Below are 21,986 nucleotides of genomic sequence, written 5' to 3'. Positions count from 1 at the left end.
ACGCAGATTAATGCATTACTGAAAAAGAAGAAAAAAATCAGGTGGACTAGTGAAAATATTTCACGTAGCATCGTCATAAGAGCTCTGTCATCTTAAAACTATGATTTTTGGAAAGAAAAAAAATTAAGAAAAAAATTGGAATATCTTTACCTAGTATTATCAAATTAAAGAAATGGTGTTTTTTCTTTTTTATTTTTTAGTGTTTTCTAAATTTTAGTGTAGTCCAAGAATTCAAAGTAATGTTCTTACTCTAAAGAAGGAAAGAGGCGAAAATATGTATTCTGTAGAAAAAATATGCGTTCTCAGTTTCGACGAAATGCATATAGATTGAAAACTCTGCTATGACTCTAAACTGGACTAAGGTGGTTCTTTTCAAAATGTGCAGTTTATTTTAATCAGAGGCCTCACTTCGCGCTCTGCCTCAAATTACTGAGAAACCGCGTTTTAGATAGAGGATTTGTTTTAGAAGATGTAACTGTTTTAAATTTTGATATTATTAAAGAGGTTTTAAATAGAGATTGAGAAGAAATCAAATTGTGTCGCAAACTAAAACCAAATTATTTAATGGTCAAGGGAAACAAGAGACAAAAAGTCGCTCCAGAGAAAACATTATTTTCAAAAAGTACCGCAAAAGGTATACTCTACCCCACAGGAAATCAGAAAGCATCTGACTTCTATGAGTTAATCGATAATATGTTCGGTATTATGAATAGTACCAACATAGTACCAACAAGAATAACAAGTATTTAACAAACTAATTTTGTTAAGTACTTGTTAAAGTTATTCTTATTCTATCCTTTGTAACTAATTATTGATTAGATTTTGTGCTAGATTAGCATTCTAGATAAAATATAATAGTATAAAACATCAAAGTAATTGGCATAAAAAGACCTGCTTCCTTTACTCACACTTTTGAAAAATTAAATAACTGTTTTAAGTACTCTGAATAAAGCTATTTAGTCAAAATTAAGGTAACAACCTTATATACATTTATTTAATTGTAATATAGATATAAGGATAAATTACAAAATTATTTAAAAAATATCTATTATATTGAATCGGAAGAGAATTATAACAATGCAAAATTTACAATTAGGCAAAAAATCAAACGTAGGATAGCAGAAATGTTGCCATATATGTCATATATGTTTAAACCTATGTCAAGGTAAAGTTGTTTTTTGAGTAAATTTAAATAGCCGCTATTATAGTCATCTTAGAAGCAGTATAAAAATTCTCTCAGTTATCATGCAAATAAAGAAATGATTAGAAATAAACGTGCATTAAATAAAAAAACCAGGAAATAAAATAAAAAAAAACCACGGAACTTTATGTTAAAAGAGCAGCACATTTTACGTATTATTTTAAAATTGAGTAAGCATTATTAAATTTTTTAATGGTTCAGTCTAAAATGCATAAAGCAGTAACATTGCCTCTTCCAAATTATAGCTATCTTTCACACACAGCTCATTTTAAACGCTGGTTCAAAAACGCTAATTTCCAAGCTGTGAATTATATTGGCGCGCTCAGTGTCATCATGGCTACGTCATCACTTCTCACTTTCTGCTTCAGGGGGAAATGCTCTATGAGCTAGCCCTTCTCTTCTAAGTCCTGATTCATGATACCATCCTGGCGTAAGTTACAGCTTTTAGTCGTACTCAAAAGAGCATTTTCTTCCACAGGACAGAAATGCCGTTCCGAAAGACTCTCAGAGATGGCCAAATGGTACAGTCGTTTACCTAGTCGACGAAGCTCTCTGTAAGTAATCATTACAATTTTCATCGTTTTGGTATTTTTTGGATAAGGATTAGAAATTTTTTAAAACCTGAAAGTTTCTGAAAACTTGCCACTCATTTTTAATAGGTAATATTTTCACCACAAACATATGTGGGTGGAAAAACATTCGCAAGCTATTTTACAATTTTCAATTTGTTGTACTCTTTTTATAGCATACTTATATGAAATAATAGTTTCCAAGTCATTCAATGAAATAATAGTTTCCAAGTCATTTTTGGTTCACCGCCTTCTTTAAAAAAATTCTTATTCATTTAATCCCTCTTTCATATTCGTTTAGCACCAAATACTCTTGCAGCAGAGACACATTAGGTACCTCTTGGAATATGATTTTTAAATACTTATTTATAGCACTTGTAGTATTGTCTTGAACTATTAATTACATTTCTTTACAAAATCCGAAATGAGAAATTGGTAATGAGTATCGATTTTTCACTTAGTTCTAGCAATGAAATTGAGATTCTTGGCATTCTTGTTTAATTAAATTCAATTAGAATCAATGATTCAATTAGATTCTTGCCACACGTTCAAGAAAGTTTCACACAAGTTGAAAGAGCACATTTGTATCCTATCTTCTGCACCTGTTGGTATAGACTTATGCATTTAGGTGTATAAACTAATGGTTTTGGAAATTGTAAATTGAGAGGTTAGAACTTGCTTTTGTACCTTTCTTAAAATAAACAATATCTCTGACTAGCACGTATGAAGTGTCGGCCAGACATGTTTGGATATGATTCTTGCCGTTGTACATCTGTATGTATGTATGATTCTTGCCAATATTTAAATAAAACGATGAATGTTTAAGTGCTTGTTCAAAATGAGGTACTGAAACCTAATTTCTCAATCGTCTTCTTATTGCCAATTACTCCTCAATAGCCACTAAAACCAGAAATACTCCTTGAGATATCCTCAGCATCCACCGGTAGCAGTGTCCTCTTAGAAGTACGCATGAACTTGAAAAATAGTGAAGAGCTTTCGCCTCTATAAAGAATTCAAATACACAAACAACTACTGCTAACTTTGCTTATTAAGAATTCGTCAAGAATGTCCGAAACCATCAGTCATTTAACCTTCTCATCACCGAGTACTTTACTCAGAGTGCATGACAGGGGACGCCTGAATTACGCCCACAAGATAAGGAAGGGTCCCAATTTTGAAGGAGAACACCCCTTTTACTCCACGGGAAGGACAGCTTACCAGCGTCTGGGCATATAGCCAATAGGTGCATCATCAGTGAGATCTCCTGTCTTCTAACCCTTTTCCAAGATAGTCGGTATTACAGGTGATCAAGAACTGGCCAACAAATAATGCTACGCAGTAAGTATATGTGTACAGGTCAGGCCGTACTACTGTACTAAAGTTCAAGACAAATTAACAAGCAACAAAGAATGTACAATACAGGTAAAACAATACAGAGCTGAATAAAAATAAAATGTACGATAAAAACTTATGGTGAACAATGAGGCTTGAACCAGATAACATAACTGAAATATGAAGAAGATCTAGAATCACATGTAGAGTAAGTAGAAATAAATAAGAATAATGAAGATTAACAGTAGCCGAAGCAGTACTATACCTTGTGTTACTGATGCTAAAAAGCAATTAAATACATATTATACTTGTTGGTATATATGTTTGCAAATAAAATATAAGTTAGACTGGTAGTACTAATATCCCCTCCTTACAGTAAAGAAAAAAATTTTAAAAGAAAAAGAAGTTGTAAGAAAAGAAAAGAAAAAGAAATTATCCAGTGTCATAATATCAATATAGGTAACAAATCAAAATACAGTACTGTATACTAATGTGCAACACTAAATGCAAATATCGGTACAGACTATATGAATAATTAGTTCCGAGTTCGAGTGGATACATATGCTCTAAATCTGTTAATAAGACTAAATATATGAAATTCACAGTGTTTGCCAGCTCTTAGTACTAAGTTGGAAGCTCGGTCAAAACAGGTAAAAACCAGCTGTGGTGGAAAGTTGGCATATTTACCGTAAGCTCCGCCTGGAAGAATGAGTTAAACAAACCTAATCTGCCCTTTCATTTCTTGTATAGACTACTGAACCACTGAACCACCGATGCTGTATAGTCTACTATTGGAAAGAGGGTCGGTTTGAACGCCAAAAAAGCACAAGATCAGCGGTGTGGATTACTATGTGTTAAAACACACTGTCCGTGCCACTATCCATCTTAGAACCGTCAGTAAAAATACCCTTCGAATCAGACTCTAGAGATGTCAGCGGGATATATTTGGCTAAAAGAAAACACTCCAAAGAACGGATCTGAGAGTATACAGACTCTCAATCTTCGACCTTCGGCTGGACAGTATTTTAAGTGCCTTATGACACACTTACAAAAAATTTCAAACATTCGTGTCTTCTCTGAGATTGTCAATAGGGCAGTACTACCACAATATTAGGTATACAAATATCCATTTTACAATTTATCAAAATATTTTAGTCATGTTCTTTCAAACAACGAAGACTAGGGAAAGCAAACATTTTATAAGTTGCAAGAAAAGTAAACAAACTAAAAATCGTTGAAGACAAATGGCCTACATTTTTTTCTTCTTTTAATGTACCGCATTCACTTGGGAATAAGGTGTTACAAACATGGAACATTATCAAGCATTTTAGAGGACAATCAGGTATATTAGGATTCCAGCACAGTTAAATGTAATTTAAAGATCTATCGTCAGACTTTGCAAACACTAATGCTGTTACTTAAAATTAGAAGGTAGGGAAGCCTTAATTTGGCATGGATTTAAAATTTTATCGGTTTTGAAGGCGTCCAAGAATACGTCCCTTTTCATCAGTAGCAAATGTATTTCTGTGTTGTATCGATTAAATGAACTTTAATTCAAAATCTACACTAAATTACATTTGCAGTTTGGCTAATTTTAAATTTTACTTTGGTGTGTTTCTCTTCTAGTTTGATTTATTCTCTTATATTAAGAAAACCTAGCGATGAATCATTTCTTGAACATTTATGCCTGAAAAAAATGTGCGTGAATTCATTCAGAATTTCGTTTCAACTTTTCTTTACTATTTCTGTTACTGATTTGAAGCGGCGAGAGTATGAACAATATTTTCAAAAAACCGTCATTATGTTGGACCCGATTCAATAACCCAATTCTTGTTGTTGGACCAGATTCAATAACCCAATTCTTGTTGTTGGACCCAATTCAATAACCCGATTCTTGTTTTTTAGATCCTATATGGGAGACTATAATGTTGGCAATGCGACACATCGAAGAGGAAACTTGCATAAAATTTGTTCACTAGGACTACTACCACAGAAATTATGTTAAGCTATTCAAAGGAAATGGGTAAGAAAACTGTCCAGCAAATCATTTATCTTAACCAAACATATTTATTTTTCAAAATCCTTCTCCTTTTATACGTATAATATCATACATAAAGTTATCTAAAATTCAGTAAGCTCACTGTGGTCGAGTGGATAAGAGTGCAAAACATAAATAGCTCTGCACTGATTTGAATCCCTGCAACGGCCTCGATACGTGGGGTTTTTGTGCTTTTATTCACGTGAAACATGAGTATTCTTAAAAATACAGGGTTTCTCACAAGAAGTTCTTCACGAATCCTTCCCTTTGGCAGATAGTACCCATGCAGTCTACCGACTCCCACTAAAACAAGGCTACTGAAGTATTTATGGAGTAAATGGCAAGAAATTGGATTTAAGAGTAAAAATCCTTTTAATAAGCTTAAATATCCACAGAATTTGAATATACAGAAATCATTCAGCATAAGTGGCAATGTGAGATGTCGTTATGCTGTGGCATGCATGAATAATTCCCATACAAATCTGCTTCCTTATGGGTTTATTTATCGTGAAGTATTTTGTGTCCTTTTAAGAATTAAGTACCGTATGGAGAACATAATCTGTTTGCTACAGCTAAAGCTGTTAGATATGATGAAATGATTCAAATGTCAAAATGTTAAAGTATTCGAAGCTTCCGCATTAACGTACCAGAATTCTATATTTTCTTCAATATTTGAATAGCAGACCTCGAAATTGTTATGAGGTCCATACCAAGTTTTGTGAATTTCTGGAGCTTACGGATCCGAAGTTTGCTGCTATTATCAGCGGTAGGCCCCTGAAATGAAAAATTATTTCATCGTACGTGATGTTTTTAGGGAACTCCGAAAAGAAGAACATCATGGTAAAATGGCAACCCCTGATAATTTAGGTATTTTGGCAGTGTTAGGCCTGATTTGAACACCTTGAATACAAGCGCATCAGTCCATCTCTTCTATTTAACCAGGCTGGAAAATTTCATATTCAGTATGTTCGTAACTCCACATTCCTTCATGTGTACAATTCTTGTCCACGTTTTGACATTCGAATCATTTCGAAACTACAGTTTTTGAGAATATTTTTTTTTTCATAACCCACAGAACTTCTTTTCGCAGATCCTTTACTTAATGACTACTAAATATAAAGATGAAAAGTCTAAGAAATATACTTTAAATCGTGATTAAAGGCATAATTGAAGTGTATGCTGATTGTTGAATTTCTATTCAAGGTGCTGGTCTCAATGGGGATTTTACAATCAAAGTGAGCAGAGAATATCTTTGGGAGATGGATGTTCACCCTTCGGAACTGTCGTTCACGAGCTGCTCCACACAATAGGATTTGAGCACGAGCACAACAGGTCTGACAGAGATGATTACCTGACCATTAACTGGCACAACATCGATGAAAGTAGGTTTTAAACCATTTTTATGTACTTAATAATAGCCATCCTGTTTGATATCGTCTGAGACCTTACACATACTCATGGGCTTGCTTAATCTAGAGGTTAAGATCTCTGTCTAAGGCGAAAGATCTTCGATTAATGTATGGATTAGTCAAAGGTAATGTGGTTAGATTATCCATAATATATTGGATTAGGACATGTTTCTAACGTTGCGAGGGAAAAAATGGTACGTGATGACACAAGTGAATTTTACTTGGTGGAAATAAGTTGTCCGTTGAGTTCAATAATCAATAATAAACTACGCATTCAGGGAAGGAAATAAACGGGAAAAGAAACACATTAGATGAATTCTTGATACAGCTTTTGACCCATATTGAACAATAGCAAGAATTCTATAGCGGAAGTGAAGTTTGAAGCTGTAAATCTGGGATTAAAAGAATAATGGAATATATGCCTTTCTGAAATCCATCTGTATGGTAATTCTAATATCACTTCAGGTTAGATTGAAAAAAAAGAGAGAGAGAGAGTAAATTAAAAAAAACTGCTTTGAACATCCTGCTTTCGAATTTTTAACATAACTGAAAACTACTGTCCTCTAATTTTAAACCAGATAATGTGGAAATCATATTACTTTATTCCAGGGGTTCTCAACCCTATGTCCGTGGACACCATGGCGCCTGCCGCTGTGCGATTACAATAAAAATGTTTTAGTTTTCAATTAAAATTGTATGTGACAGTTTTCTCACTTTTAATAAAATAGGAATTACGTCCAACACAGAAGCGAAATACGACAAAGCCAGAAAGCGAAATACGACCGATCTCTTCTTTTTATATGCATATGTTATTAACTCTATTCAACTATAAATTCACCTTGACAAAGTAAATGGTGCTCGCCGTTCAACAGATATTCTAGAATGGGCTCCTAGAGACAAAATAGCTGGGGACCTCCTGCTCTATTCCATGAAACCACTATGTATTTAAAAATATATTTTTCATGAAATCCTTAAGTTTTGCTTACTTATATGTCTTGAATTAAATAAAAATTTCTGAACGATATTACTTGATGTGTGTTACTAATTAAAGGAGAATTATTGCCAAATTATTACAATTGTTATCAGGCAGTGACAGAAACTTATCTTATAATGTAGTGATAAAGATTCGAAACACTAGCAGAATGGTTGTGCTTTAGATGTATCATGCTCTGCCATGTTCACTTAAACCCGTCAGAGTGAAATACCAAAAAATTGGACTTCGCATGTGGGAAAAATATCATATATTTATGCAAATATATAAAAAAGCATTAGCCTTCTTTCCATACGCCTTCCATCTTAGCATTAAATAAGCCTTCTTTCCCTCGGATGCACGCGCTCAGAGGAAGTTCCATCCTAATTTTTATGGAGAACGGATCCCAATTCACCGTTCTCCACTACCATCCTCTTGCAATAATTTTTTCATTGGCACACAGATACTGTACACTTACAAACATACAATCCTTCTGGGGGATTCGAGGGGCCAAGATACGACAGCTACTATCGCTATACTGATAAAATTCGTCAAGTTGTTAATCGACAGCTTCTATTCTCAAAATAGGCGAAGAGAATTTTTTACGTTTCTGCGCTAACATGAAACAAAATGTTTATTCTCAGAAGATTTGGTAGTTTGGTAATAAAATCAAAAATTGTCATCTTAAGAGATTTAAAATAGAATTACTGGATCCGGAAAGAATGATAAAGACGTGGTCCCTATACAAAACTCAGAAATGGCCATAAAAACATTTAAACAAAATATGTCTTTTTAAGCCACATGTTTGATCTGTTTTTATGATTCACTGAACCCATTTTCTGGCTCTGAAAATGACCAGTATTTCCGATAACGTAAATAAATAGTGTTCGGTGTCTGAAAGAGTATTGCTTGGCAGCATTGTTTTACGCCAAGCAGAGTTTGGCTTTAGTGTAACCCTAAAGTTATTTCGTTTTTGCTTTATTAGTATGAATGATTTCTGACTTGATGTAAGAGCATATGGTTGCTCGCTCATTAGCTAAGTTACATAGGTAACTATAAGCACATGCGTGTGCTAGTATTCAATAATGTTGTTTTTGTTAAAATAAAATTGTTATTGTTAATATTACAGTCCACTTACTGAAGTTAAGTATCATTAAATAAGTTCGAGCTATCTTCGGCAAGAACAGTTTGGTCTCACGTTAGCCGGAGAAGAAAATGGCTACTAATATTGTTTCATTGAATCGCCAACGCGGCGTAGTGAAAACGAAACTCGGAGCTTTGATAAAATTCCTTGATGAGTATAAAATGGAGGAGAATAAACTCAACCATGATGTTATTATGAAGACTAAATTGGATTCTTTGTTGGAATTAAAATCTCGGGTTAAACAACTCATAGTGGAATATACCAATTTGCCAGAGGAAATTGACTTGAAGGATAATCTAAGCATTACACAAGAATTGGAAGAAAGCATCGAAGAGTTCGAAGTAAGATTTAGAATTTTTCTTTCTAATTGTGAAACAAATAATAAAGATAAATTTGAAACCAAAACTGCTTCTAAATCAAATTTTAAACTGCCTGATTTACCTCTTCCTCAATTTTATGGTAAATATGAAGATTTTAAAAATTTTAAAGTGCAGTTTATGTCTATGATTGGTAATAATAATAATTTAAATGATACTGAGAAACTGTTTTATTTGAAAGCATCACTTAAAGGTGAAGCAAAAATGTTAGAATCATGTCAGGATACATTTGAGTCGCTATTTTCTGCACTTGAAAGCAGATATGAAAACAAAAGAGCAGTAGTTGATGCCTTTATCAATAATTTGTTGAAATTTGAAAAAATAAATGACTCACCTTCTCAGTTGAGATCACTGGTAGATAATGTTAAAAGATGTTTGAGATCTTTAAGTGTATTAGAATTTGATAGAAATAATTTATCTGATGTTTTGATATTAAATATTTTATTGCATAAATTAGATAGAGAATCTAGAAAAGCATTTGAACTAAACGTAAAATCAAATGAAATTCCCAAACTTGATGAATTTTTAGAATTTCTCGAAGAAAGAATTCGCATTCTTGAAGAAATAAATAAAGTTAGTTTTCCTAAGCAGAGCTATGCTACTAAAGTATCAAATCAATTAAGTCGCTCTAGAAATTCAAAATCCTTGGTAACTAAAACAAACCCTTTTCGAAAGTGTATTATGTGTAAAGAACCACACCCAATTTATCATTGTTCGAAATTTAAGAGTATTTCTGTTTCTGAGCGGTATGATTTTGTTAAAGAATATAAATTATGCATTAAATGCCTTTCTCCATCACACGTATTATCGCAGTGTAAGGCTAAACTCAATTGTTATGTCTGTAAGAAAGACACACATCATTCGCTGTTACATAAAATTGACGAAAAACAAAATGAATAATCGAAAAAAAATGAATTGACCTTGAACTTTTCGTCAGTGAATAGGAAAGAGGACTGCTCCTCTCCCCCCCACTCAACTTTGATGGCAGCTGCAAATAAATCTAAATTTGTGTTAATAAATACAGCAATTGTTTATCTTCGCGATGTTTACGATGAACGAATTCCTTTTAGAGCCGTGCTTGATTCAGCTTCGACTTGTCATTTTTGTACTGTAGGTGTTATGAACTCATTAGGAATAAAAAAAGAACGAGCATTTATTCCAGTTAGTGGAATAGGCAACACTACTTTGAATGTTAAATCGCAAATAAAGACGCGTTTATCGAACTTAGAAAAGGAAAATGAATGGGAAATAGAGTTATTAGTTGTTCCCAAAATAACTGACATGACACCATCGAAATCTATTGATATTTCGAAATTAAATATTCCGAAAGGAATAAAGTTAGCTGATGATGAATTTTTCAAGGCAAAAAAGGTAGATTTATTATTAGGTGCGGAATTATTTTTTGAATTTTTAAAAACAGATAAAATACGTTTAGAAGATAATGAGTTACTTCTTCAAAACAGCTGTTTCGGCTTTTTAGTTTCTGGAAGCGTTAGAATTCCACATGTAAAAAATTATGACTTGAATTATTGTTTTTTGTCAACAGAGATTAATTCGTTAAATAACTTAGTAAAGTCATTCTGGGAAGTTGAAGAAGTAAATGAAACTAAATCTACAGTTAATTCTGAATTAAATTATTGCAACGAATTTTTTAAAAACTCATTTTACCGGCATACGGATGGAAGATATGTGGTTAAAATGCCGTTCAAGCCGAGTTCATAAAATGCCGATATTGGTGAAAACATACAATTAGGGGATTCAAAGGAAATCGCTGAAAAAAGACTGAATCAGTTGTGGAAACGTTTGTCGAGTGATTCTGTAATGAAAGAACTTTATGTTTCATTTTTAAGGGAATATGAATCATTAAATCATATGGAGAGGATGGAAGACTATTCTGAAACTGAAGGAGGATATTTTCTTCCTCATCATGGCGTGCTGAAACCTGATAGTAAAACAACAAAGTTACGCGTTGTGTTCGACGCGAGTGCCAAAACTACTAACGGTTGTTCATTGAACGACATATTATGTAAAGGTGGAATGATTCAAGAGGAACTTTTTTCCATCATGATACGGTTTAGAAAGCACATTTATGCATTTACTGCCGATATTGAGAAGATGTTTCGACAAATTGAAATATTGCCATCGCAGACCAAATATCAGAAAATACTTTGGAAGGAAGATGAAGATAAGCCTGATGTTACGAAAAGAGATGTTTTATCTCAAATAGCGAGATTATATGATCCTTTAGGCCTACTCGGTCCTATTATTAGCAAGGCAAAGATATTCATGCAAGCACTTTGGTTGCTTAAGCTAGACTGGGCGGAACAGTTACCACCACATCTTGCCAATGAATGGAATGTGCTTATTAAAACTCTTCAGAGTATAGAAAATATACAAGTACCTCGTTGCATTTTAAAAGAGACCTTTTCAATGCTCATTTTACAGGGATTTGCGGATGCCTCCGAGAAGGCATTTGGGGCAGTGATATATCTTCAAAGCATTACAAGCCCTGGTGAATATTGTAGTAAACTTCTTTGTAGCAAATCTCGTGTAGCACCAATCAAGACTATGACTATTCCTAGATTAGAACTATCAGCATGTCTACTCCTGTCCAAACTTATGCAAAAGGTTTTAGAAGCTTTGAAACTCAAAATTGATGACGTTAAGCTCTGGTCAGATTCAAGCATTGCTTTAGCCTGGATCAATACATCACCGCATCTTTTGAAAACCTTTGTGAGTAATAGAGTCTCTCAAATTCAACAACTTACTTCTAACTATCAGTGGGGACATGTGTCTTCAGAAATGAACCCAGCCGACATCATTTCCAGAGGATCAGATGCTACAACTCTTGGATCTAACAAGCTGTGGTGGAAAGGTCCTGAGTTTTTAAACAAGGACAATTTTCAAGATAAAAATGGACTTAGTGATGAGCTTTATTCTTCAGAACTGAAACCAGTTACGAGTTCCTTGTTGACTTTAAAAACTGATTCATTCTTTGATGACTTCCTAAAAATAACTAATGATTTCTTGAAACTAATACGAATTATTAGTTTACTTTTCAGATTTATCTACAACTGTAGGAACACAAGCGAGAAACGAACAGGTAGTATTAGTATAGATGAAATGGAGCTGTCAAGGAATACACTCCTTAAATATATCCAAGGTAGGTATTTTGCAGAAGAAATTTCTTTGTTGCAGAAAGGTCTACAGATAACATCAAGGAGTAAGTTAAAATATTTTGATCCCTTCTTAGATGAAAAAGGTCTGTTAAGGGTAGGTGGTAGGATAAAGAATTCTAATTTAAGTTATAGTCAAAGACATCCCATTTTTTTACCTGCCAAGAATAAGTTAACTGAACTTATATTTATTTATTTTCATGAAAAGGATTTTCATAATGGTCCACAATCACTATTAAATTCTATTAGACAAATTTATTGGCCCATTAATGGCAGGAATATAGCTAGAAAGATAGTCCAAAGCTGCATAATTTGCTTTAAGGCAAAACCAATAATTTCTCAACAACTAATGGGAGAATTACCTAAAGAGAGAATTAATATTAATTTTACATTTAATTGTTGTGCTATTGATTACTGCGGCCCATTTTTGATAAAGTACAAAGGGCAACGCAAGGGTAACTATCATAAGATATATGTTTGTATTTTTGTTTGTATGGTGACAAAAGCAATTCATCTAGAGATTGTCAATGACTTAACCACAGAAGCATTCATTGCTTGTCTGAAGAGGTTCTTTGCCCGACGAGGTAAACAAAAAAAATATTTAGTGACAATGCAAAAAACTTTGTTAGTGCAAATACAGAAATAAAAAAATTAATGAGTATTTTTCTAAAGCAGAATGGAACTTTAGCTAATTTTCTAGCCGAGGAAGGTATACAATGGAAGTTTATACCCCCAAGAGCACCAAATTTTAATGGTCTATCTGAAGCAGGAGTAAAATCCTTTAAATTTCATTTTAAACGAACAGTAGGAAATTCAGTATTAACCTACGAAGAATTTTTGACAGTAACAGTTCAAGTAGAGGGAATCTTAAATTCTCGCCCTCTTACACCGTTAACTTCTAATATTGATGATTTAAATGTTTTGACCCCTGGTCATTTCCTTATAGGTCGACCGATCAATTCAATAAATGAACCCAATTTAACTGAAGTAGATAATAACAGACTTAGTTTATGGCAAAAAACTACAAAAATGGTACAAAATACATGGAAGAACTGGACTAATAATTACTTGAGCACTTTGATTCAAAGAAATAAATGGATGATTGCTAAACAAAATATTAAAATAGGGGATATGGTAGTGATCAAGGAAGAAAATCTTCCTACCTGTAAATGGTTGTTAGGGAGAATTGTAGATGTGTTTTATGGGAAGGACAACCTTGTGCGAGTTGTCTCTGTCAAAACCAAAAATGGTATTCATAAACGAGCAGTTACTAAAATTGCTGTACTGCCAATTGAGAAATAATGTACGAATTTTTATGTTTATTTGAAGGTTTGAATTGTAATCCATCATATTTGTTCTTTTTACAGTGTAATTACTTGTATTATAATTTGTGCATTAATTTACATTGTATCATTTTGTATTGTATGGACATTTATTACTTTTTTGAATTTTACTTATTGTATTGAAATTAATATTTCAACGCCGGGCGGGATGTTCGGTGTCTGAAAGAGTATTGCTTGGCAGCATTGTTTTACGCCAAGCAGAGTTTGGCTTTAGTGTAACCCTAAAGTTATTTCGTTTTTGCTTTATTAGTATGAATGATTTCTGACTTGATGTAAGAGCATATGGTTGCTCGCTCATTAGCTAAGTTACATAGGTAACTATAAGCACATGCGTGTGCTAGTATTCAATAATGTTGTTTTTGTTAAAATAAAATTGTTATTGTTAATATTACAGTCCACTTACTGAAGTTAAGTATCATTAAATAAGTTCGAGCTATCTTCGGCAAGAACAAATAGCTGCAATGAACATTATCTTTCTAATGATAGATAGACTTCTCTAAGATGACCGCTTCCACAGGCGACCAAATAGTTTGGAATAATGCTTACTTGCCTTACAGAATATTCATTATACATACAGACAGTGAACTCTCTCGTAATCATCTCTAAAATTTCTACGTTTAAGAGGGGCCATTATTTTTTAAAATACAAATAAATATCTGCATTGAATATCACTTCTCTAAAACGATAACCCCTTGAAGAACAAATGCAACGATTTTGGTCATAGTTCTCAGAAATATATATATGGGGAACTCTCTCGCGGCGACCTAAACGGATCAGTTCTAAAACTAACCGTAATTTCTGAGAAAATAAACATTGAACAATACCTCTCTAAAGCGATCACTCCCACAGAAGGTCAAATTCGCCTAGAAACTTAATAAGAGATACTTAAAGAAACTTAATAAGTGGCAAAAATAAAAACCAAAATTTTTAAACCTGCGCTGTAGTTGCAAGATTGAAGTAAAATAAACTTAAAGCATCTAATGTTAAAAGTAAATTTAACTTTAACATTAAGGATGCAATTATTAATACTGTTCAGGAATCGCATTGCTTTGATCCAATTTACTTTTTAATGCTCTAAGTTCATATACATATAATTCTATATAAATATCAGATATTGCTTTGGACTAAAACAGCAAAACAGCATATAAAATTATATAGAGTCATTAGAGTAGAGGAAAATCAGAGTTCTGGATCGGGAGCTTAGGGAGCTCCCGAGAAGGAATACTCAGCCGTGGAAGGCACGCTTATCTGAAAATGGGGACAGGGGAGCCTTATCGAGCTGCTACGTCACAGAAAAAGGATGTGTGCTTAGATTCTTTTCTTTTTTTAATTTTGTGATTTAAGCATTTAGTAGTTATATGATAATTTGTAAACTTGCTTATTTATATTGAGTTCTTAAAAATGTATATCAAGTAGGTGTTTTAAGTGACTGATACAGTTATTATCTTGAAACAGATATTAGCATATAATAAAATGTTTCCTTCACAGTATAACCTCTTCCGAAGATAATTATTTTCTTACTTTTATTTATCCTATGACTCAATATCTGCAAAACTGCTACATGTCATCACAATTTAATAAGAGATTATATTTTACTGATTTATCGGAGGTGATTTCCCTTCGTTAATAAATTTTTAGCCTTTGTGTTTTTTTTTCGCATTCCAACTGTTTTACTACGTATATGAAGATTATCTCCTAGTTACCCTGAACGAGGATTATTTTCGAATTTAATGATTGAGTGATCCTATACACTCAGAACTTTACCTTATTTCTTAAATCTTCTGTACATAATATCACATATACTTTCCCTAATCTTCATTACATTACTCATTTTTATTCTTAAATTCATTTTACCCAGAGATTTTCCAGACTTGTTAGGCAATACTTTTAACTTATTCGTTATCTTTTATGAGTGTAATAACTAAAACACGCATTTTCGTGTATTATATTATTCAATGCTAGATGTAATTTTTAACTTTTTTCGTTCTTTTAAACGTTAGCGATCTTCAACATATTCTCTATTTTAACTTATTTCATACATTTTATAATCATATAGATGACTTGCATTTAATTTTAGATGTAACATTTCCAGCTTGTTTTGTACATTTTAACCTTCACACTATTTAATATACTCAAAATTTTTAATCACTTTATATTTTCACACTATATACATGACATTTACTTGATTTCTCCCATAGATTTTAACCTCCATGATTTCTAATATAGTCCTAATTTTAACATAATTCCTGCATTTTCATATCATATACCTGACGTTTATTTAATTTTATGTGTAAATTATAACTTATTTTCTATTTTTTAACGTTTTTAGTTTCCAACATACTCTGAGTTTTAACTAATTTTCTATATTTTCACACTACGTATATGACTTTCATTTAATTTATAGCTACTTTCATATGTTTTAAACTTCGTAATTTCAATTATACTTTACATTTTAGTTTAATTCCTGTATTTTCTAACCATATATATGAATATTTTTTAATTTTAGATGTCATTTTTAACTTGTTTCGTACATTTTAAACCTTCGTAATTTTTAAAGTACTCTAATTTTGAACTTGCTTATTACATTTTTCTACCATATACCTGACTTATTTAATTCTAGATGTAAATTTTAACTCCTTTTCTATTTTTTATCGCGTTTAGTTTTCAACATACTAAGAATTTTAACTAATTTCTTATATTTTCACATGACTTTCCTTTAATTTGTAACGACTTTCATACGTTTTAACCTTCCTAATTTTAAACAGGCTCCTAATTTTAGCTTAATTCCTCTATTTTCTTACCATGTATGTGAGCTTTATTTAATTTTAGATATTATTTTTAACATGTTTCGTACATTTTATATCTTCGTAATTTTTAAAGTACTCTAATTTTGAACTTGTTTATTACATTTTCCTACCATACGCATAAACTTTAGTTAATTTTAAATGTAATTTTCGTACTTTTCTGGCACTGGGTTTCATTCTAGTTTCCAACATACTCTAAATTTTAACTCTGTTTTATAATTTTTGATTGTAATTGCGCTTGTGATATTACTATTTCAGCTAAATTAACACGCTTAAATTTCTTAAAAATAGAGATCGATTTCAATTAAGCATTTTATTTTACAACCTTTAACTGTTATTCATATCCAATTCGTTGAATAGTCCTTACTTAGTCCATATTTTATAGTACTATTTTAATTTGCCAATTCTACAATTTATCATTCTGTAGTACTCTTATCATGATTTATCCTACTACTTTACTTCATTATTAACTTCATTCGCATTTTCAAACTTTAACATTTCCTGCATATTCTGGCATTTCCTTTTAATTCTTAATACCCTTTCTATCTGAATATATGTTTTTAAGCTCTTCAGTGTTACCAATGTTCAGTTTTGAATCTTGATTTTCATTAAGCTAGTTTGATAGATTCCGAATTTTTAGAATGAAATCTCAACTTTCATCCATAATTTTAGACCCATATTCATTCTTTCATGTACTCATGCAAAATTCTTTCTTATTATTTTGAACGCTCAGTAACTTTAAATTCAGTAATTTGTACTAATTGAATGCATTCTACATCACTTTAAATGTCTCGACTATGTAAATTTTCACTTTATTACCTTTCCCTACACTAAGTACGGATATTTCTGCCTTCATGAACGGCTTTCATGTTAAATGGACGAAATTTGACGTTACGTGTATAAAAGAAATTTCTAAAATAAACATTTCCAATATTGATTAAGAGATGAATGACCATCGATTTTACCCATTGGTTACAATTTCATCTCTTTAAAGTTTGTTTTATTTCTATGCATTTATTTCTAACGCATAGTGTTAATACATTTTTTTAACTTAGCCCAGTTCCAACTTAATTCACTAGACAATTTCATATATAGACTATTTTTCAATTTCTTAGACTAAAATGTTATTTTCGCAAATGTCAGTTTGCATTAATTTATTTACCAATTTATTTTCTTATGAATGTAATCTTTTGAAGTACTTTACAAAACATATATCATTACCAATATACCTATATTTACAGAAGGAACCAAAGAGTAAGAGACATTTTACCCAAATCTCCACTACAATTTCGAATATTTTAACCTTCTTCATCACAAATACAGAAATTTCTTCGTACAATACTCATCATAGCAGTTAAATATTCCTGACTAATACACATTTAATAAGGGATAACTCATTTTCAATAAAAAAATTACACCCAAATAAGTATTACGTTATCTTATAATTGTACATATATGTTTGCATTACAGGAACTTTCTATGCATTTTCGAGAACTGTAATTTGCTAAATATTACCTTTTACTGAGTGAAAAACTCCAAAGACCATCTAAATCCTTCATCTTTTCCTGCAGTATTCCCACAGTACACAATAACTATCTTAGAACTATTTTCTTAATATTAAGAACTAAATATGAAATAAATATTTTCACTGTAGAATATTTAAGGTTTTACCCAAATCAGGATATAATCTTTACTGAATTTAAGTTATTTACCCAGAATTCCAACAAATGTTTAGAAAATGTGCGATAGAAAGCAATATATTTACCTAAAAATGAGTCTTAATACTTTTTTATTGGTTCCAGATTTACTATCAGTGGGAAAAACCTGAAGTTTTCTTTATATACCCTCGTCAGTATACACAGAAAAGTCATGAACCTTTCTGTAGTACAATTAGCCCTTTACATACATTTAATATTAATCTAAATAGTTTTAATTAACTTTCAACTAGGATTTTTAAAAGAAAATAATATTTATGCGATGCATTATTAAATTACTCCCACGTGTTGTTAAGGAAAATGCAATTAAATATTCACGTACACACTAAGAAAATTCCACTCGTTAGGAACAGTAAAACCTTACCAATACTTAAACGAAATGTAAAATCGTGTAATGCATTAATATAAAACCTGAGTAACAAATCATTTCTTATAAGCAGTATACGGTTAAAAAGAATTTTCTTATAACTTATCAACTTTTAAGAAGTAAGAGTAAGTTTAATGAACCAACTTTTTAGAAATGCTCTTTTATTTTCTAAATCTACCCTTTTGTAGTAACAAGAAAATTCAGTGATACCCCTATTTTATTTTTATGTAGCATGCGCATTTCTCCTAACAGATGAAAATCCAGATATCTCACTTTTCCAAATATTTAGCTTTAGACTTACTTTCATAGGAAAAGGAATATAATTTTACTTAAAAAACAGGATATCTTCTAGTAAAAGACCTTGAAAAAATCGCGATCACATCTGTATGTAGCACTGAGTGATTTAGTTTCAAACCAAATTTTGATATTGTTTAATCCTGCAAGCAACAATTTTCACCTTCGAGTTAAATTTTATGCGACTGCAACAGATTTTTCAATGACTTTCATACTCATTAGTTTCAGAAAACGCCATTTCAGAATCATATTTTACCACTCTGAAACTTTTGAATAACACTTTCCACCACAATAACAACCAGATACTTCATCATTTTTTACAAAAACAGGAATTTTTTTTTTTCTAATTCCTCTTCTAGAGATACTAATAAATTCTGCTATAGAAAGAAGATTCAATTCCTATTGTAACTCTATACACTATTTGCAAAGAGAAAATACACTCTAGATGATAACATAGCATCATATCACCCATATATTTTTAAAAATTTAGAACAATTTCAGTAAGGCAAATTATCTACAGAGTTTTCAAACACGGATATATTTCTGAAAGAAACTACCTAACATACCTCTCATTTACTTCTAAACCATTTAAATAAAACCAAACAATTAATAAAAAATTTGAATTTTCGATAAAGTTTAGTACATCTATACAGTTATTTAATTCATGAAGTACCAAATTTTGAAAATAATAAGAGTAAAATCATCACTATTTTAGAATTTAGGAAGAGATCTTCAATAATGAGAGTGAACATATACCGAACTTCATGCAAGATTTTTATCGTTTCATACCAAACATTTCACTATTTCGTAGATTCTAAGAACATAGCCCAATCTTTTTCAAAGAAAATATATCATTTCACATTAATTAGAGAGTGCCATACGAGTTTAATTGCAGGTGCTTACTGAATGACGCTAAACCTTTCAAGGAAAAAATCAAATAATTTTCATCTTTCATGAAAATTTGTGAATAACAATATTTCATAAGAGCTAGAAGACTTAGTGCAATGAAATGGTATCAGAAATAGAAAACTATTTTCCAAAATATGAATTCCCATTGGAAATTTTAGATATTCATATGTAAAGTTATATCCGAAGTTATATCACTTCAGTCGAACTTGAAGACCAACCAGATTTATTACATGATTTGATACATTTCTCGTATTTTTTCCGAAAATAGAAGTTTATATTTTTCATACGCAAATTATTACAACGAATTACTGACATTTTATTTCCATATTACTTGCCATTTTTTACTGCAAAAAACTATTCTAAGTTCTATGTTCGAAGCTCAGCATCCATAAATTTTACATAATACTGCAGTTACACAGTGCAAATTATAAGAAAAGCTAGATAGTCTATATTGGATACAGAACATAGACTACAATACTCAAGGACCTAATTAAAGAATACATTAAACTGTTAAAAAAATTAATCACATTTTATATAATTCTATGCATATTTCATATTAATATATGAAACATTTCACATTTCACGTTTTTAGAAATGTAGCATTACGTTTTCCAAGACAATGGCCAATACATCCAACCTTATGAAAAGGAATCATCTAAAATAAGAAGGGGTAGTTTTATTATCTTAAACTGGTAAACAAGCGATTAGGGAAGTGAGGCCTTGTTAAACAAGGATATGTACATATCCTAGTAGTGGTAAGTTTAACAAGCTGTCACTTTCCTAATCATTTGTTTACCGATTTAAGATAATAAAACTACCCCTTCTTATTTTAGATGATTCCTTTTCATAAGGTTGGATGTATTGGCCATTGTCTTGGAAAACGTTATGCTACATTTCTAAAAACGTGAAATGTGAAATGTTTCATATATTAATATGAAATATGCATAGAATTATATAAAATGTGATTAATTTTTTTAACAGTTTAATGTATTCTTTAATTAGGTCCTTGAGTATTGTAGTCTATGTTCTGTATCCAATATAGACTATCTAGCTTTTCTTATAATTTGCACTGTGTAACTGCAGTATTATGTGAAATTTATGGATGCTGAGCTTCGAACATGGAACTTACAATAGTTTTTTGCAGTAAAAAATGGCAAGTAATATGGAAATAAAATGTCAGTAATTCGTTGTAATTGTTTGCGTATGAAAAATATAAACTTCTATTTTCGGAAAAAATACGAGAAATGTATCAAATCATGTAATAAATCTGGTTGGTCTTCAAGTTCGACTGAAGTGATATAACTTCGGATATAACTTTACATATGAATATCTAAAATTTCCAATGGGAATTCATATTTTGGAAAATAGTTTTCTATTTCTGATACAGTTTCATTGCACTAAGTCTTCTAGCTCTTATGAAATATTGTTATTCACAAATTTTCATGAAAGATGAAAATTATTTGATTGTTTCCTTGAAAGGTTTAGCATCATTCAGTAAGCACCTGCAATTAAACTCGTATGGCACTCTCTAATTAATGTGAAATGATATATTTTCTTTGAAAAAGATTGGGCTATGTTCTTAGAATCTACGAAATAGTGAAATGTTTGGTATGAAACGATAAAAATCTTGCATGAAGTTCGGTATATGTTCACTCTCATTATTGAAGATCTCTTCCTAAATTCTAAAATAGTGATGATTTTACTCTTATTATTTTCAAAATTTGGTACTTCATGAATTAAATAACTGTATAGATGTACTAAACTTTATCGAAAATTCAAATTTTTTATTAATTGTTTGGTTTTATTTAAATGGTTTAGAAGTAAATGAGAGGTATGTTAGGTAGTTTCTTTCAGAAATATATCCGTGTTTGAAAACTCTGTAGATAATTTGCCTTACTGAAATTGTTCTAAATTTTTAAAAATATATGGGTGATATGATGCTATGTTATCATCTAGAGTGTATTTTCTCTTTGTAAATAGTGTATAGAGTTACAATAGGAATTGAATCTTCTTTCTATAGCAGAATTTATTAGTATCTCTAGAAGAGGAATTAGAAAAAAAAAATTCCTGTTTTTGTAAAAAATGATGAAGTATCTGGTTGTTATTGTGGTGGAAAGTGTTATTCAAAAGTTTCAGAGTGGTAAAATATGATTCTGAAATGGCGTTTTCTGAAACTAATGAGTATGAAAGTCATTGAAAAATCTGTTTCAGTCGCATAAAATTTAACTCGAAGGTGAAAATTGTTGCTTGCAGGATTAAACAATATCAAAATTTGGTTTGAAACTAAATCACTCAGTGCTACATACAGATGTGATCGCGATTTTTTCAAGGTCTTTTA

At 31.3% G+C, this 21,986-nt stretch overlaps 1 pseudogene across 1 annotated transcript in view; it reads left to right on the top strand.

The window, feature by feature from the left end:
• LOC146999438 (astacin-like metalloprotease toxin 5) overlaps positions 1-21,986 on the top strand; it is a 47,362-nt pseudogene that overhangs the window by 9,061 nt on the left and 16,315 nt on the right. The window contains exons 3-5 of the transcript XR_015043248.1: positions 1,680-1,755; positions 5,008-5,125; positions 6,344-6,522. The product of XR_015043248.1 is annotated as an astacin-like metalloprotease toxin 5 (transcript). The remainder of the gene's footprint in view (positions 1-1,679; positions 1,756-5,007; positions 5,126-6,343; positions 6,523-21,986) is intronic.

The sequence above is a fragment of the Stegodyphus dumicola genome, chromosome 1 (assembly GCF_044657685.1).
Source record: "Stegodyphus dumicola isolate Sdum_Otavi_A_Nest chromosome 1, ASM4465768v1".
In the NCBI taxonomy this organism is placed as follows: Eukaryota; Metazoa; Arthropoda; class Arachnida; order Araneae; family Eresidae; genus Stegodyphus; species Stegodyphus dumicola.
This window is presented reverse-complemented; position numbering and strand designations above follow the sequence as displayed.